This window comes from Ctenocephalides felis, unplaced genomic scaffold, assembly GCF_003426905.1.
Source record: "Ctenocephalides felis isolate EL2017-DRISC unplaced genomic scaffold, ASM342690v1 CF-g0.4_SCAFFOLD_01760, whole genome shotgun sequence".
In the NCBI taxonomy this organism is placed as follows: domain Eukaryota; kingdom Metazoa; phylum Arthropoda; class Insecta; order Siphonaptera; family Pulicidae; genus Ctenocephalides; species Ctenocephalides felis.
In genome coordinates, this window is record NW_020537914.1 from 8,480 (window position 1) to 26,714 (window position 18,235).

Here is an 18,235-nt window from a genome sequence, read left to right on the forward strand (position 1 = left end):
CCATTTTTTTATTCTAATTATTTTTTAAATTTTAATTTCTTATTGAAAGACAATTATTTTTATTCTTCAATATTAAGGAATAAATTTTATTTCATTATGCTATTTCACTTTGATAAATCAGAAAAACCTTATATGTAGAAAGGTGGAGTCTGTTAATCATACAGTCTGTTTTAAAGTTTTAAATTTTATCATGGAAGATTGTATCCGAAGTACAAAAATATTACTATTTCTTATATTGAGCATCGGCATCATTTTAATAATGCATTTATAATGATGTTCATTCCAATTTAATACTTATTTCTATATTTTACAGGTTCAGACCAATGTTTTTATTCGTATTGGAAAGCAAAATGAAGCTGCTTTGGAAATAATTTTGCAATTGAAATCAGTCGGAGCCCCTGACAAATCTAGTGTTCATTGGTTGAAGTTAATAATCTGAGGAAACTCATTCATTAACACAATAACTAGGTTTGAGTGTCATATTGCTTTAAGGTATGTTGATTAGATTTGCATAACAATCGGCCTAGTTGTTTGGGTTATTTTTTTGTCTGCTTTCAGACAGTTTACAATGTTTTTATATTTCTACAAATGCTTTCATCTGACATCATCACTGTCATTTTAAGACTGTAAAAGTGATTTTGATTGGTGGCCATCAAATGAAAAAGCGACATGTCTCATTAAATATCGAGCATTTAGTAAATATTCCAAAGATGTCTGAAGCATTCTGAGGCTGTCTGAAAAATATACTGAAGATTCTTAAAAGTAAGTTAAAATACCAATAAGTTTTATTGATTGAATTTTGTTAATAAGTACATTTATCATCGATTTGCAATTACATTGATGTCCTTTTAACACTCAGCAGATTTGAATTTGCCATCGACGTCATCGCACTTTGGATGAATGCGGCGCTTTAAATATTTTACTTGATTTATATAAAAAATTAAGAAACTCTAGATAATCAAAGAAAATGTTAAAAAAAATTAATCATTGAATTAAATATCAAATTTTAATAAGACTTTGCATTTCATGATTCGAATGACTGCTTGCATGGTAGCTTTCGTATGGATTAATATATTACAGTGCATGCGTAGTTCTAGTTTTAATAACACTAACAAATACTAACAAAATAACCATCTATTCTATTTTTAATCAATAATCATGTAATCATTTGAATCATTTAAAATAATGCAATGTGTAATTATCATTCATTACACTTTATATCACTGCTTTCAATTCATAAATTCGTTTTCTGTACATCCAAGTGCAAATTGTAAACCGTTGTGACATTATTACATTTTATTTCTGAGTATTCGGACTAAGTCACATCAACACATAATGTACAAATTGAAGAAAACTGTAGGAAGTGGATTTATCAAGTAATGCATGAAAACTAGGTATATATTTGATTTATTTTAGCAATTAATGATACATCATCAATTATGTATTCATCCATGTAACATAACTAATGTTTTTTTTTTCAGATCCTTCTAATTCAACTGTCACTAATCTGAAGAAGTTCCACACTGATAACCTTCTCTAAAAGATGTATTCTAACCTTGTTTTTTTTTTATTGCAGGTTCAATTCTCCACTAATGAACCAACTGCTATCATCAACCCAACAGACTTTATCGACTCTAGTCAATCAAACAGTAAGCTCATATCAAGTATCTATCAGGCTGTATGTATCCTTTCTCAAACATTTTAAAAGATGTATTCTAACCTTTTGTTTTTTTTATTGCAGGTACAATTCTCCACTACTGAATCAACTGCCACCATCGACTCAACCGACTTTATCAACTCTAGTCAATCCAACAGTAAATTAATATCTTAACTTGTCTTTGGTCTTAACTTGTCTTGTTTTGGTCTTAACTTGTTGCCCTGGTCTTGATCTTGTACTAGAGTATTTTGTACTAGAGTATATACATTCATTTATTTAAATATTTAGTCAAAACTTCAAAAAACTTTTTGCACAAAAAATCACCTTTCTATACTATTTTTATCTAATTTTTATCTAATTTTCATCTTATTTTTATAAATTTTTTCCTCCCCAGGTATACAGATTTGGCCTGGCTAGAAGAAAACGTTTGAGGGCAGGATTATTTCAAATGCATGTCCTCGATTTCTGCAAATCCTTTAAGTACTGATGCAACCTGGAAATACGTCCAGGACAATTGGCAAAAAATGATCGACAGGTTCGGATTGGGGGAAAGAAATTTGGGCAGACTTATTCTATCTGTTACCGACAGATTTACTACTGAGGATAGGCTGAAAGAAGTAAAGAGACGATATGAAAGATGATACAAAATTATCATTTATTCAAAATTTTTATATCGGAGTGTATAAAAGTATGACCTAGGAAATGTTGTAAATTTTATCTAGTTTCACCCTGTGTAATTGAAAACGGGTGGTTTTATATGAAGTATTTGAGTTATTTGACAAAAACCAAAAAAATGTCCCGAATTAAAATTTAATTTTTCAGATGAATGACTTCTTTGCCAAATTTCCGGAGGCCGGAGTAGGAGCTGCTGCTCGGAAACAAGCCCTGGAAACTGTTTCCAATAATATAAAATGGTTAAAAGTTAACAAAGACAGTATTGCAAAATGGTTGAACGAGAGGAAATGATTTAAGAAAAAATATATATAAGTGCTCTTTAGTGTTGAAAGTCGAACGCAATCCCAGACAGCACAAGACATGCCAGGGAATGTCCCTCTTGTCTTCACAATCTCCTAATATCGCGATATCCTATGAATATCCTATGAATATGCCAGGGGACGTCTCAAAACCAAAGGACTCGAGTAGGTATAACGCACGGTTCAGGAACATGTCGGTCTCATACGCGCACGGCTTGAGACCTCTAAACGTATATGTTTGTCCCTTTCTCTTTCGTCGCGTCGGCTGTATGCTGTAGGCATGGAGCGTCCTTTAAGGTTTAAGCGTTATCAATAGACGCTATATGTCGAATTATCATAGTTTTTGAGTAATTGAGCAATAATAGTGAAAATTTTGTTTGTTTTATATAATTATATGAGCGTGTGTTATAAATAATTAATATTATCTATCAAAATACTCTAAAATTGAGTAATATTAGTGGAAATTTCATGTGTTCTATATAATTATATGTGCGTGTGTGTTATAAATATTGCAGCAACATATTGAAAGGGGGGCAGATATAAACGATGGTAATTAAAGCTTTCTGTGTACTGTTATTTGAAATACTATGTTACTAGTACAAATAGAATTTTTAATTTAATGCTGACATTTCTACCCAGCTTATCCAGCAACCATGCCTAATTTTATATCAAATGCTGTGTTTGATAGAGAATTAACAAAGAAGAAATGCTCTCCACTATGTTTGTTGGAGGAGCTTCAACTTATGGAGGCTATTTTTCTGAGCAAAGATATCAAAATACAATTGGTAATCATAAGTTTATATAGATTTATTTTTATTTGTTAACTTTATCATATACTAAACAAACTTTCTCTTTAGATTCTGTATTTAGCCATCAGAGTCCAGCTATGAAAATCCATTTTTGATGATGGTTTGGACAAAGAGTTTTGCTAGGGACGAGGAAAGGGCAAAAATAAATTTTGGGATCTAGTGCCTTGCGATGTCATCACAGGTAATTTATATATCTTATACTTATGATGTGTTGTAAATTATGAATAAACTAATATATAATTAATTCCAGGAATTGCTTTGAAAAATTTGCCGCATGAGACATAGTTTTCTGTTTCAGAGGCTGCAAAAAGCTGGCTGCGACGAGCCATAAATATTATGCAAGGCATTTTTGTGAGATGTGTACTATATGTCTTTTGTATCTACTATTTTGTTTTTTGTATATATTGTATCAATATGTACAAATAAAAATATGTAGTTGTATCAATATTAGTGCAAAATTTGTGCTTTGTACACATTTTTAGATGTAAAAAAACAAGTTTAATATTCACTCGTAATGACATCAAATTTTGTCGATATATTTGAAATTAGAGATTATTTTATAAATCTCTGTCTATTTTGATTGATGTATCACTCTTAAAAAACTTACTCATATATATATATATATATATATATATATATATATATATATATATATACATATATATGCATTTATTCATTTGTTTTCTATTTCAGGAGAGAAAATCAACCATAAACTGGGATTGAATGCCGAATTAATTATATTTTTAATATTGTAAAATAAGTTATTTTGAATTAAAGTTGTATATATTAGATTTTGTTATAAAATTATCTCAGGATTTTGTTATTTTGTAATAAAAGTTTACTTTGTGAAATTGAGTTCTTTTATTTTATTTTTAATCCAAATTTATTTTTCATCTAAAAAGTAAAAAACAATTCCATAATTAAATCCTATTCATGTCCGGTTTATGTCCGGAATATCCCGCGCGGGATATCCTACAGAACGTCCCGTAGGTGCGACATATTAACATGTTTCGGATATAGTCAGGATAAGCAGGATATCCGTAAGGATATAGCAGGAACAATGAATGTCCGCGCGTGGATATCCTGTGGACATTTTCCAGGATGTCTTGTGTTGTCTGGGATTGTAAAACTAAACAGAAAGTTTTTTTTTTTTATTAAATAAATAAAGTATGTGCATATTTTTGTTATTAATTTAATTTCAAGGTATTCGTTTAATTAAATTAAATATGCGTTTAATTTTTGTATTTTGTATAAATAAAAATTGATATATTTTGTATATCTTTTATATATTATATGGTTCAATTTAACACTGATTTGATTTTAAATAAGAGCAAAGTATTAATTAAATGAATATATAAACAAGATTTAAAACAAAAAACAAGTCAAAATAGAAAATATTTTTCAGTCAAGACAGGTTTTATAGCTGCTCGAAGACTGAAATTATATCGTCAACAAAAAAGTAAAAAAAAATACCATCAGCCAATGAATGTATGTTAATTTTAATTACATGAAGTTCTTCAAACAGAATTATTACATGATGAGTGAAGTTGCAAAAACAATATTTGGCGTTGTTTAACATAATAATTATCTGCATTTTTATAGATAATAAAAAATATTGAAGCAGTACACCTTTATTCTATCATGCCTAAGATATATCCTTTTCAGAATTATATCTCAGATATTTTTGGTAGTTTAGATGAAGTCTACATGTTTTTCGATCATGCTAAGTATTACAAAGCTGCATAATGAAGAATAAATTGATATTCAGATTTATTAATCTAAACAAGAGTTGAAGCACAAGAATAGTTTGTGTAGGTTTGTATCATTTCTATACATATTTACTTTATAATGGACATCTATGCTATAAATAAACTATTTATTTGTTACAAGTTTACTGTGTGAATTTATTAATCAGCAATTACTTCATTTCTTTAATGAAGGTTCATTTTTAAATGCTAATTACAATGACAAACCGACAATGTCATATCCGAAGTATGACTTTAATTACATTATTGTTTGTAAATATTATACATATTTTTAATGCTATTATAAATATATAATTTATCATTATCATATAAATGTGTATAATGGTTGACACTAATAAATGTGTGCATCACGAGTGTTACCATATTACTGATGAACGTTATTCAAAATTGTTAAATGATGTATTTATTTTTACTTGAATGCCATCTCATACAACAACAAAAAAGTTTTACTTCAATACTTATTATATTTGCAATGCGTTACAAATGTGAAATAAAGTTATAACAATTTGCATATATCATTTAGTCAAAATTCAAATTTGAAATTGGCGCCCTTTGTAGCGCTACTGTTCACCGATCGAAAACTCTGAAGTTGCACAAAATGGCGACCTGTCAGCACTTATTGAAGGCGCCTTAGTTCTTCATGGGATTCTAGTGAAAACAAATGGCAAAAAAAAGAAGTGAGTGCTATATAAATAATGTAGTTAGTTGTGCAAGAAATATTTTGTGATGCAAGAAAAATGGAGCACCCTTAGAAGTCACGAGCAACGGATCGGATAGTAATTGAAAGGTATGGTAATAGACATTTAGTATATAGACATTTGATAGTTTTGTTAAGAACGAGTTTTATGGGTTTGTGCTGATTCTTGCTTGTGATTTAGTAGTCAGTTTTGATGCATCGAATTCCAATACAGATTTTTTTATACTTAAAAGTTATATATACACTTATAGGTAATATTTTTACAACATAACCTGTAAGTTACAAGCAAAGATGTTGAAAATCGAAATAAAACTAGTGGGGCGCACGGCATCGTTCCTTAAGGCAACTTGCTGGAACTTCCCGTACCAAAAATTATTTTTAAAAACATTAACATTTTTGACACGCACACATACATCCATTTTTTGTAATGTATGTCAAAATGTCCAGAATCCTCACGATTAGTATAACTTACCCTAAGGGGAGTTAAAAAATGTAGTAAAAGAAATAGAATTAAATAAGTGAGCAAATAGTAATTATAAATAACTTGCAGAATTATGTTCTGGATCATAGATCACTCAGCCATTTTCTCTTTAGTTTTTTGACTGACTGGGATTGACATATGTATCCAATTTGTCTCGAACAATCAACCTTCTGCTTTTAATGACTTCTATTGGGAATTTTTAGGTCTTTGTGAATTATATATAAACCCATCAAGTGCTGCATATCATTCTCAGTATATTGTTTTGGGCTTTCTGAATTATACAAATATGTTATATACCATGTGTCGATATTAGAATTATCATCGAGAAGCTTATTTTGTAATCAAAGTTTGGATGATCTGCCTATGAGCCAGTTCAGGTACTTCAATTTTAAATCTATTTATTCCTTTTTCATTATTATGTACATTTTCCAATTTAGTTTACTATCTACATGCATTATTAGATTTTTTTATCAGGTCTTGCGTGGCTTCTTAATGAAACGATAAGATGTTGGGATTTGGTAACATCTGGTTCGATGTTCCATTTTTTAGCTATAATTCTGTTTCTCTTAATGAGCAAAAGATGCTCAAGGTTTATTTATTTATTACCCTTTTTTTATTTATTATGCCCCTCTTTGCAGACTTTTTTGACAGCACGTGAGGCTCCAAATAAAAACCTCGATATGCAATTTGAAGAAATGTTCCCATGACAATCTTACTAATGTTGAAATGCAGTTAAAATGGAGATTTTATTTTATTTTAGTTAGACCATTTACACTTTTATACATTTATATTTTCTAGCAATTTACAATATCTTCTGACAAAATACTATATTTTCTGACACTTTTAAACAGTTTCTATGTTTTGTTAACATTTTCTGACTATTTTTAAACATTATCAGATTTAAAGCATGTTCTGATGATTTACAATATTTTTGGATAATTTTTTTTAAACAATTTCTATGTTTTTTTTTAAAACAATGACTATTTATTTTAAATTTGAAACTATTTGACTATTTATTTTAAATTTGAAACTATTTGACTATTTATTTTAAATTTGAAACTATTTGACTATTTATTTTAAATTTGAAACTATTTGACTATTTATTTTAAATTTGAAACTATTTGACTATTTATTTTAAATTTGAAACTATTTGACTATTTTATTTAAACGATTTTTATTTTATTTAAACAATTTTTATTTTATTTACTTGCACACTCTGCAGTAGCACATCTTCGCATATATCTATGGTTCATGTCGGAAAAAGCCGCCAAAAAATTCATTCTCTCTTTTGGGACTTGCCGGGCGAGAACATTACATCATTACATCGGAGATTGGAATTGAAATCATTCCTCGTGTCTTCATGTTTCAAGCGAGAATATTTTCCAAGTTATATTACTATAAAATCAGCGTTCAATAAAAAATGCCATTGCTTTATGCTTACGCTATCTTATTTTTAGATCAGGAGAATTGACAAAGGGGTCCGTGGAGACTCCATTTGAATACAATCACTACATATTTAAGAATTTTAAAGCAAAGATATTATGTAATCAAAATGCTTTTTATAGTTTAACCAACCATGTGCTTGATTTTTTTGGGTAATGTTACACAACTCGATCCATCACTCATCTTGTGCCCTAGCTGTATCTTGTCCGATAATTTTAAATATAATATGAAACTATTTAGTCGACTTAGCTGACATTTAGAATCCTAGACGACTTTGTGAAACATAATTTAGTGTTTTTTGAAATTTAATTTTCAACTAACCATGTGCTCGATTTATGTCAAGTAATGTTACTCTAGTCAATCCATCTGATTGATTTCAAATATCATATGAAACTATTTAGTTGACTAAGCTAAGCTTTACAATTTGAAATCTGGAAGACTTTATGAAACATAATTTAGAAAGTGAGCATTTTGTAAAGTTGTTACTTTTTATTAGACTTGGTTGTTTTATCATTACTCTCAAATAGTTTAGTTATCATTGAACAGTACAATTTGTTTAAAATTTTATCAGAAGTTTTAATGTTTCACGGCTTAGGTTGTACCTGTGTAAGATTTCTCACTCGTGCTTATTTCATACGAAGCATTTTGATTTTTTTTATTAAGTATAAAGAAATAATGATTGATACAATTGTCATTTGATAATTTTGTATGTGCATTAATTTTTTGGGATGATTTTATTTAAAACTGATAATGAATTCTATTTATCTTTATCTTTATCGTAGTAGGTATAGATGGTAAGACTTATTGAACAACAAGCCTTAATATTTATTGGATTATTATTTATTCGAGATAGAGGTTTTTTTTAGATTATTATTAGCCACGCTTACATGGAGCATTTAGCCATCCACAACATTCCATTTTTTTATTCTAATTATTTTTTAAATTTTAATTTCTTATTGAAAGACAATTATTTTTATTCTTCAATATTAAGGAATAAATTTTATTTCATTATGCTATTTCACTTTGATAAATCAGAAAAACCTTATATGTAGAAAGGTGGAGTCTGTTAATCATACAGTCTGTTTTAAAGTTTTAAATTTTATCATGGAAGATTGTATCCGAAGTACAAAAATATTACTATTTCTTATATTGAGCATCGGCATCATTTTAATAATGCATTTATAATGATGTTCATTCCAATTTAATACTTATTTCTATATTTTACAGGTTCAGACCAATGTTTTTATTCGTATTGGAAAGCAAAATGAAGCTGCTTTGGAAATAATTTTGCAATTGAAATCAGTCGGAGCCCCTGACAAATCTAGTGTTCTTTGGTTGAAGTTAATAATCTGAGGAAACTCATTCATTAACACAATAACTAGGTTTGAGTGTCATATTGCTTTAAGGTATGTTGATTAGATTTGCATAACAATCGGCCTAGTTGTTTGGGTTATTTTTTTGTCTGCTTTCAGACAGTTTACAATGTTTTTATATTTCTACAAATGCTTTCATCTGACATCATCACTGTCATTTTAAGACTGTAAAAGTGATTTTGATTGGTGGCCATCAAATGAAAAAGCGACATGTCTCATTAAATATCGAGCATTTATTAAATATTCCAAAGATGTCTGAAGCATTCTGAGGCTGTCTGAAAAATATACTGAAGATTCTTAAAAGTAAGTTAAAATACCAATAAGTTTTATTGATTGAATTTTGTTAATAAGTACATTTATCATCGATTTGCAATTACATTGATGTCCTTTTAACACTCAGCAGATTTGAATTTGCCATCGACGTCATCGCACTTTGGATGAATGCGGCGCTTTAAATATTTTACTTGATTTATATAAAAAATTAAGAAACTCTAGATAATCAAAGAAAATGTTAAAAAAAAATTAATCATTGAATTAAATATCAAATTTTAATAAGACTTTGCATTTCATGATTCGAATGACTGCTTGCATGGTAGCTTTCGTATGGATTAATATATTACAGTGCATGCGTAGTTCTAGTTTTAATAACACTAACAAATACTAACAAAATAACCATCTATTCTATTTTTAATCAATAATCATGTAATCATTTGAATCATTTAAAATAATGCAATGTGTAATTATCATTCATTACACTTTATATCACTGCTTTCAATTCATAAATTCGTTTTCTGTACATCCAAGTGCAAATTGTAAACCGTTGTGACATTATTACATTTTATTTCTGAGTATTCGGACTAAGTCACATCAACACATAATGTACAAATTGAAGAAAACTGTAGGAAGTGGATTTATCAAGTAATGCATGAAAACTAGGTATATATTTGATTTATTTTAGCAATTAATTATACATCATCAATTATGTATTCATCCATGTAACATAACTAATGTTTTTTTTTTCAGATCCTTCTAATTCAACTGTCACTAATCTGAAGAAGTTCCACACTGATAACCTTCTCTAAAAGATGTATTCTAACCTTGTTTTTTTTTATTGCAGGTTCAATTCTCCACTAATGAACCAACTGCTATCATCAACCCAACAGACTTTATCGACTCTAGTCAATCAAACAGTAAGCTCATATCAAGTATCTATCAGGCTGTATGTATCCTTTCTCAAACATTTTAAAAGATGTATTCTAACCTTTTGTTTTTTTTATTGCAGGTACAATTCTCCACTACTGAATCAACTGCCACCATCGACTCAACCGACTTTATCAACTCTAGTCAATCCAACAGTAAACTAATATCTTAACTTGTCTTTGGTCTTAACTTGTCTTGTTTTGGTCTTAACTTGTTGCCCTGGTCTTGATCTTGTACTAGAGTATTTTGTACTAGAGTATATACATTCATTTATTTAAATATTTAGTCAAAACTTCAAAAAACTTTTTGCACAAAAAATCACCTTTCTATACTATTTTTATCTAATTTTTATCTAATTTTCATCTTATTTTTATAAATTTTTTCCTCCCCAGGTATACATTTGGCCTGGCTAGAAGAAAACGTTTGAGGGCAGGATTATTTCAAATGCATGTCCTCGATTTCTGCAAATCCTTTAAGTACTGATGCAACCTGGAAATACGTCCAGGACAATTGGCAAAAAATGATCGACAGGTTCGGATTGGGGGAAAGAAATTTGGGCAGACTTATTCCATCTGTTACCGACAGATTTACTACTGAGGATAGGCTGAAAGAAGTAAAGAGACGATATGAAAGATGATACAAAATTATCATTTATTCAAAATTTTTATATCGGAGTGTATAAAAGTGTGACCTAGGAAATGTTGTAAATTTTATCTAGTTTCACCCTGTGTAATTGAAAACGGGTGGTTTTATATGAAGTATTTGAGTTATTTGACAAAAACCAAAAAAATGTCCCGAATTAAAATTTAATTTTTCAGATGAATGACTTCTTTGCCAAATTTCCGGAGGCCGGAGTAGGAGCTGCTGCTCGGAAACAAGCCCTGGAAACTGTTTCCAAAAATATAAAATGGTTAAAAGTTAACAAAGACAGTGTTGCAAAATGGTTGAACGAGAGGAAATGATTTAAGAAAAAATATATATAAGTGCTCTTTAGTGTTGAAAGTCGAACGCAATCCCAGACAGCACAAGACATGCCAGGGAATGTCCCTCTTGTCTTCACAATCTCCTAATATCGTGAATTGTCCTCGCTGGTGGTTGATAGTTTGGATGTAGGTTCTGGATCACCAGTACGACCAGGAATTGTAATGATAGGCTGGACCCGAGCGGTGAACAGTTGAATAGTTGTTGAAATATTATATTTGTGATGTGGACTCTCCAGAGTCCACTGGTAGTGTGATAGGCCTTTAGGACGAACAGCGATTTGATAGTAATTTGTAAACACACTTCTTTCTTTGAATGATACTTTTATTATTCACTATTTTTACAATTAATATTTATTGATAACCTTTTGGTTATCATATCAGCAAAGACTACATTTTACTGAATACTATGTCTGGCTCCAAGCTTGACTCCAAGCTTCTCCCCAGGTTTGACTGCCTGTCTAACTTTTGTCTAACTCTTATATACTAATTTATTGTTTACAACCTATTTACAAAATCCAACAGTAAGCACTTCCGATGTCCGCGTAACCTACATATAACTAGCAACGCGTTTTGTAATTATTAAACAAAATAATGATTCGAATTGTTATTACAGTTCAACCTCCCTCTTCAAAAGTTTTTTGTCCTCGGAAAACTATAAAAATTAAGAAAAAATTAATAAAAAAAATGAGTTCCATCTCTTCTTCCTTCGGCCCTTAAAAACTTTTGTCCTCAAAAGTGTCATTACTGTTAGAATATGTTTACAAATAATGTGCTCTGAAAAAAAAATCTTATAATAATTTTATTTTTATCTCCACATTAATAAATCTTTAATAACATATATACAAAAAAAATCAGCAGTTGAATGCAATTTAGATGGTCGCTGATTATGTAAAGGCATCACTGAAATTTAAAATCTTATTCCGGTAAAACAAAATATGTTTCGAACAACTTACCATAAATGATGCAAATAATTTTTTTTAAAAAAACTTTTATATCAATAGAGCATAAAAATCATAATATGAAAAATGTCTTTAAAATCTGCAAAAAAATATTAATGGCGTAAAGAATCTTGCATTTGATAATTTAAATCATAAATAGTAATTAATGAAAATTTAAATTTACGTTGTATTGTTAATACTTGATATATTCAAAATTTGCTGGGTAATCAAAATTGGACAAATGCTGCTTTGAAATATGAGAATTCGCTTATGTCAACCAAACAAAATGACTTGCGTGTTATTATTGTATTTACACCTGGCGAGTTTTTAGTTTCTTCCGGTATTTAAAATTAAACAATTTTGGTGCTGTTCTGAATATAATAAAATCGGGATTGTTTCTCTTCTTTACATGTGTTTGCGACGATATCAATTTTCTGCTGCTTTGGCTTTGTAAATGTGCATATTTCTCCTTTGTGTTCAAATTCATATTCTTACGGTTGAACATATCTGTAATAGTGGCTATATTTTCATTTATTGACAATTTTCGTTGTGAAGGTAATTTTCTTATCATATTAACTTTATATTCCCTGGTTTCTTGATTATTTTCTTCTATAATTTCATCATTAATTTTTCTTCTTTTAATATTTCTTTTCTTTTTCTTTTCCTTCTTTATTTTAATGGGAATAGTTTTCATATATTCTGGTCCTTCATCATTAAGTATTCTTATTTCTTCTTGTTTATCATTAATTTCTTTCATGTCGTAAACCTCATCTTGGGTTTGTTCCATATCTTGTGCCACATATATGTTCAGATCCTTTCCTTCTTCGTATGAATTTGTTCGTATGGTTTGTTCCATATCTTTTGCCACATATAGATCCTTTTCTTCTTCGTATGAATTTGCACGTATGGTTTGTTCCATATCTTCGGCCACATATAGATCCTTTTCTTCTTCGTATGAATTTGCAGCGATTGTCGTCAACTCTTCTATTTTGATGTTGTGAGTCAAACTTTCTGCTTTGTATTTTTCTTGTTCTTCGGATTCTTCGGACTCTTCGGACTCTTTTTGTTCTTCGGATTCTTCGGATTCTCCGGACTCTTCGGACTCTTCTTTAGTTGTTATGAATGCCTTGTATGTATCATCATATGTTGTTGTATATTTCAGATCCTTATTACTTTCGTAGTCCATTCTATCGTCATTTCCACCATTGTAGATTCTAAGTTTGTCATCTCTTTTCCTATTTGTAAGTTTTCGACATTGGTTAATGTGGTGTCCCCTTTTCTTGCAGTATCTGCAAGTGACGAATGGGTTGTATTTTTTATCAGATCTGATGTTTAAATATTTTTCTTCCTTTGCAGCAATGTGCATAGCATCTTTCAAATTTTCCGGTTTGGCTGCTTTAACTATAATTTTCAAGTCCAATGGTAGGCCTTTAACAAAAACTGCCAAAGCCAAGTCACAATATGATGGATACGCTATTTCATTTTGTGTAAAATAGCATTCGTTGTTTATTAACGTAAGCAAACTCTCAAGTTTCTCTGCAAATTCCTCAATCGATTCCCCATTTTCTCTTGTTGTTGTTGCTAGCTCGTGATGTAACTCAGCGATGGACCTTCTATCTTTAAAACGTTTAATTAGAATAGGTTTGATATTATTCCATAACTGATAATCAGCCCGTCTAATGCAATCAAAAGCTATTCCACTTAATTCACAAATAACAATTTTTGATATAAATTTGTAGGTCTCAAAATCTACATCATCTAAAATTGAGTCTACAGTACTTAAAAATCTATAAAGGTCATCTGAATTGCCATTGAATTCGGGTATAGTGCTAATTGCTAATTGAATTCTAAATTTATTTATTTCTATACTATTATCTTTACCTTTTCTAGCTTCTTCAAAAATGGGTTCCATCTTGAGATATGATTAAATTTCGATTTGCTTACTTGAATCCGATGAGATAGTTATGTCCAAGTTAGTCGTAGTCTCGCGTTCGTTCTAAAGTTCTTCGGTAGGCGCCACCATCCCTTAGTTTGTGCTGCGAATGATCGTTCGGTTTGTCGAGTTGTGGCAGCTTTGAACTCGATGTCTCCGTCAGAAAATTCTTCAGCGCTACGAGGGAAAAAACCGCTAAGCCACCATGAATTGTGACGGCGTGGTTGTTGACTTGGTTGCTTCTGGGTCCTTCTAGCTATGTAGGGGTAATCCTAGCAACCCAAGCTCAACTCGTCCACAGATATATGATAAGCGGGGTACTGGTTTGATAAGTCTCCTCGAACGGGGGTAGTTTCCTAGAGGTATTAGCTGGAAGACTTGGTGTAAATAAAAATACAAGCTCTTCCGTAATTATAACCACTTTATTGGACAACACTAACAATATGACATTCAATGTCTAATAAACTAGAGTCACTTACAGTGTCTAAATCAATCAATCAATCAATCAATCACGATATCCTATGAATATCCTATGAATATGCAAGGGGACGTATCAAAACCAAAGGACTCGAGCAGGTATAACGCACGGTTCAGGAACATGTCGGTCTCATACGCGCACGGCTTGAGACCTCTAAACGTATATGTTTGTCCCTTTCTCTTTCGTCGCGTCGGCTGTATGCTGTAGGCATGGAGCGTCCTTTAAGGTTTAAGCGTTATCAATAGACGCTATATGTCAAATTATCATAGTTTTTGAGTAATTGAGCAATAATAGTGAAAATTTTGTTTGTTTTATATAATTATATGAGCGTGTGTTATAAATAATTAATATTATTTATCAAAATACTCTAAAATTGAGTAATATTAGTGGAAATTTCATGTGTTCTATATAATTATATGTGCGTGTGTGTTATAAATATTGCAGCAACATATTGAAAGGGGGGCAGATATAAACGATGGTAATTAAAGCTTTCTGTGTACTGTTATTTGAAATACTATGTTACTAGTACAAATAGAATTTTTAATTTAATGCTGACATTTCTACCCAGCTTATCCAGCAACCATGCCTAATTTTGTATCAAATGCTGTGTTTGATAGAGAATTAACAAAGAAGAAATGCTCTCCACTATGTTTGTTGGAGGAGCTTCAACTTATGGAGGCTATTCTTCTGAGCAAAGATATCAAAATACAATTGGTAATCATAAGTTTATATAGATTTATTTTTATTTGTTAACTTTATCATATACTAAACAAACTTTCTCTTTAGATTCTGTATTTAGCCATCAGAGTCCAGCTATGAAAATCCATTTTTGATGATGGTTTGGACAAAGAGTTTTGCTAGGGACGAGGAAAGGGCAAAAATAAATTTTGGGATCTAGTGCCTTGCGATGTCATCACAGGTAATTTATATATCTTATACTTATGATGTGTTGTAAATTATGAATAAAACTAATATATAATTAATTCCAGGAATTGCTTTGAAAAATTTGCCGCATGAGACATAGTTTTCTGTTTCAGAGGCTGCAAAAAGCTGGCTGCGACGAGCCAATAAATATTATGCAAGGCATTTTTGTGAGATGTGTACTATATGTCTTTTGTATCTACTATTTTGTTTTTTGTATATATTGTATCAATATGTACAAATAAAAATATGTAGTTGTATCAATATTAGTGCAAAATTTGTGCTTTGTACACATTTTTAGATGTAAAAAAACAAGTTTAATATTCACTCGTAATGACATCAAATTGTGTCGATATATTTGAAATTAGAGATTATTTTATAAATCTCTGTCTATTTTGATTGATGTATCACTCTTAAAGAACTTACTCATATATATATATATATATATATATATATATGTTTAATTTGAGTTTAATATTCGGGCGTAACATCAATAAAAATAGTATGAGTTTTTTTAAAAAAATTTTATTTATTTAAAATCCATACGTTTCGGCTAGCATCTTAGCCATCATTCAGTGGTAATCAAGTTAACTATAAAAATTGAAACTAAATAAATTATATGAAAGGAAATTTCATGGAAAAACAATAATAATAATAACAGTAATAAAACACTTACATTTTTGTATCCTAATATAGCATATGAAACCATTATTAATCCATGGTATGAGTATGTGCACATTGATAAGATATGTATTTTTTAACACAAACATCACAAATGGTAAAACACACTAATAATCATGATAACTTGACAAGTTGTCGAAACTATGTATTTACTCTTCGGAGTTTAGGATAGAAATGTCACAACTTTCTCAAAGTAGTTTTTAGCATGTGTTGATATTTTTTGGAAAATTTAAAAGGCGATGGGATTTTGTTATTTTTTAAGGAATTTTGACACGCTATTAAGAAACCACGTGTTCGCTTCGTTCAGGGCCGTATTGTCAAAGCGTTTGTTTATCACTTTGTCGTTATGTAATTGTAAAAACAACCCCTCAGCGAATCTTCTTTTAATTGTATTCTCTTCAAAATGTAAAATTTTAGGGTTAAAAAAATCGATATTGTGATTTAAATTTTTAATATGCTCAGTTAACATTGTTTTAAATTGTTTGGGATTTTTTGAATTATTTTTGTGTTGATTAAGGCGTTTACTCAGGTTTTGGCTAGTTTCTCCAATATAAAAGAGTTCGCAATTAGAGCAATTAATTTGATATACTAAATTCCTGAGCCGGTCAAAATTGAACTTAGATTTCATTTGTGTAAAAATTGAACTAAGGGATGCATCACAATTACATACCAACAGAATGCCACACTGTTGAAATAATTTTTTCCACGAGAAATATAAATCTTTTACGTACGGTAGGCAAATGACACCAGTATATGATTCTAAGTCTAAACGGTTTTTATGGTCTGTGAGGTCTTTTTGTTTGTTAAAAATGTAACTGCGTCTGTTATTTATGACCGAGTTGATTATGTTCGTAGGATATGAGTTGTTTTTCAGTGTGTTTATAACCAGGTCAATGTTCGTGTCCCAGAAGTTTTTGTCAGATAGTAATATGGCGTAGTCTGTTAAATTTATTATTGTCGCTATTTTCATTTTAAGAGGGTGGTATGAGTGGTAATTTATGTATCGTCCGGAGCTAGTTGGTTTCTGGTACCAGTTAGTAATTAGTCGGTGGTCATTTGTACGTATTAGTCTGATGTCTAGAAAACTAATCGAATTCACTGTCTCTAATTCTACGGTAAACTGTAGTTTTTTATTAAAATTGTTAAAATTATCAGTAAATATGTTAATGTCTTCTTCCGGAATACAAGTAATGATATCGTCTACATATCGGTAATAAAAGATTTGTTTGTTATAATTATTAAAAATTTTGTTTTCTACTAATTGTAAGGAAATTTCTACTAAAGACGGAGATGCGGGAGATCCCATTGGGGTGCCAAAAATTTGATAATAAAATGATCCATTAAATTCAAAATAGGTGTTAGAGACAATGAATTTGATGATTTCTCTAAACCAATGTAAAGATAATGTGGTGTGAAGGCTAATTTCACTCCATCTGCTGGTGATGGCGTCTAGTATTTTTATTGATGTTACGCCCGAATATTAAACTCAAATTAAACATATATATCAACATCAAATTCAAGACTATTCAAAAATATATATATATATATATATATATATATATATACATATATACATATATATGCATTTATTCATTTGTTTTCTATTTCAGGAGAGAAAATCAACCATAAACTGGGATTGAATGCCGAATTAATTATATTTTTAATATTGTAAAATAAGTTATTTTGAATTAAAGTTGTATATATTAGATTTTGTTATAAAATTATCTCAGGATTTTGTTATTTTGTAATAAAAGTTTACTTTGTGAAATTGAGTTCTTTTATTTTATTTTTAATCCAAATTTATTTTTCATCTAAAAAGTAAAAAACAATTCCATAATTAAATCCTATTCATGTCCGGTTTATGTCCGGAATATCCCGCGCGGGATATCCTACAGAACGTC

The 18,235-nt window shown here is 29.9% G+C and overlaps 1 long non-coding RNA gene across 2 annotated transcripts; it reads left to right on the forward strand.

The window, feature by feature from the left end:
• The first annotated feature begins 319 nt into the window (after positions 1-319).
• Positions 320-9,690, forward strand: LOC113374389. Of its 2 annotated transcripts, none has more exons than XR_003366980.1 (5): positions 320-492; positions 559-762; positions 9,055-9,233; positions 9,300-9,503; positions 9,601-9,690. It is a non-coding gene; the product is annotated as an uncharacterized LOC113374389 (long non-coding RNA). The 2 variants fall into 2 exon arrangements; XR_003366981.1 differs by having other exon boundaries at positions 9,604-9,690.
• Positions 9,691-18,235: the final 8,545 nt, after the last annotated feature.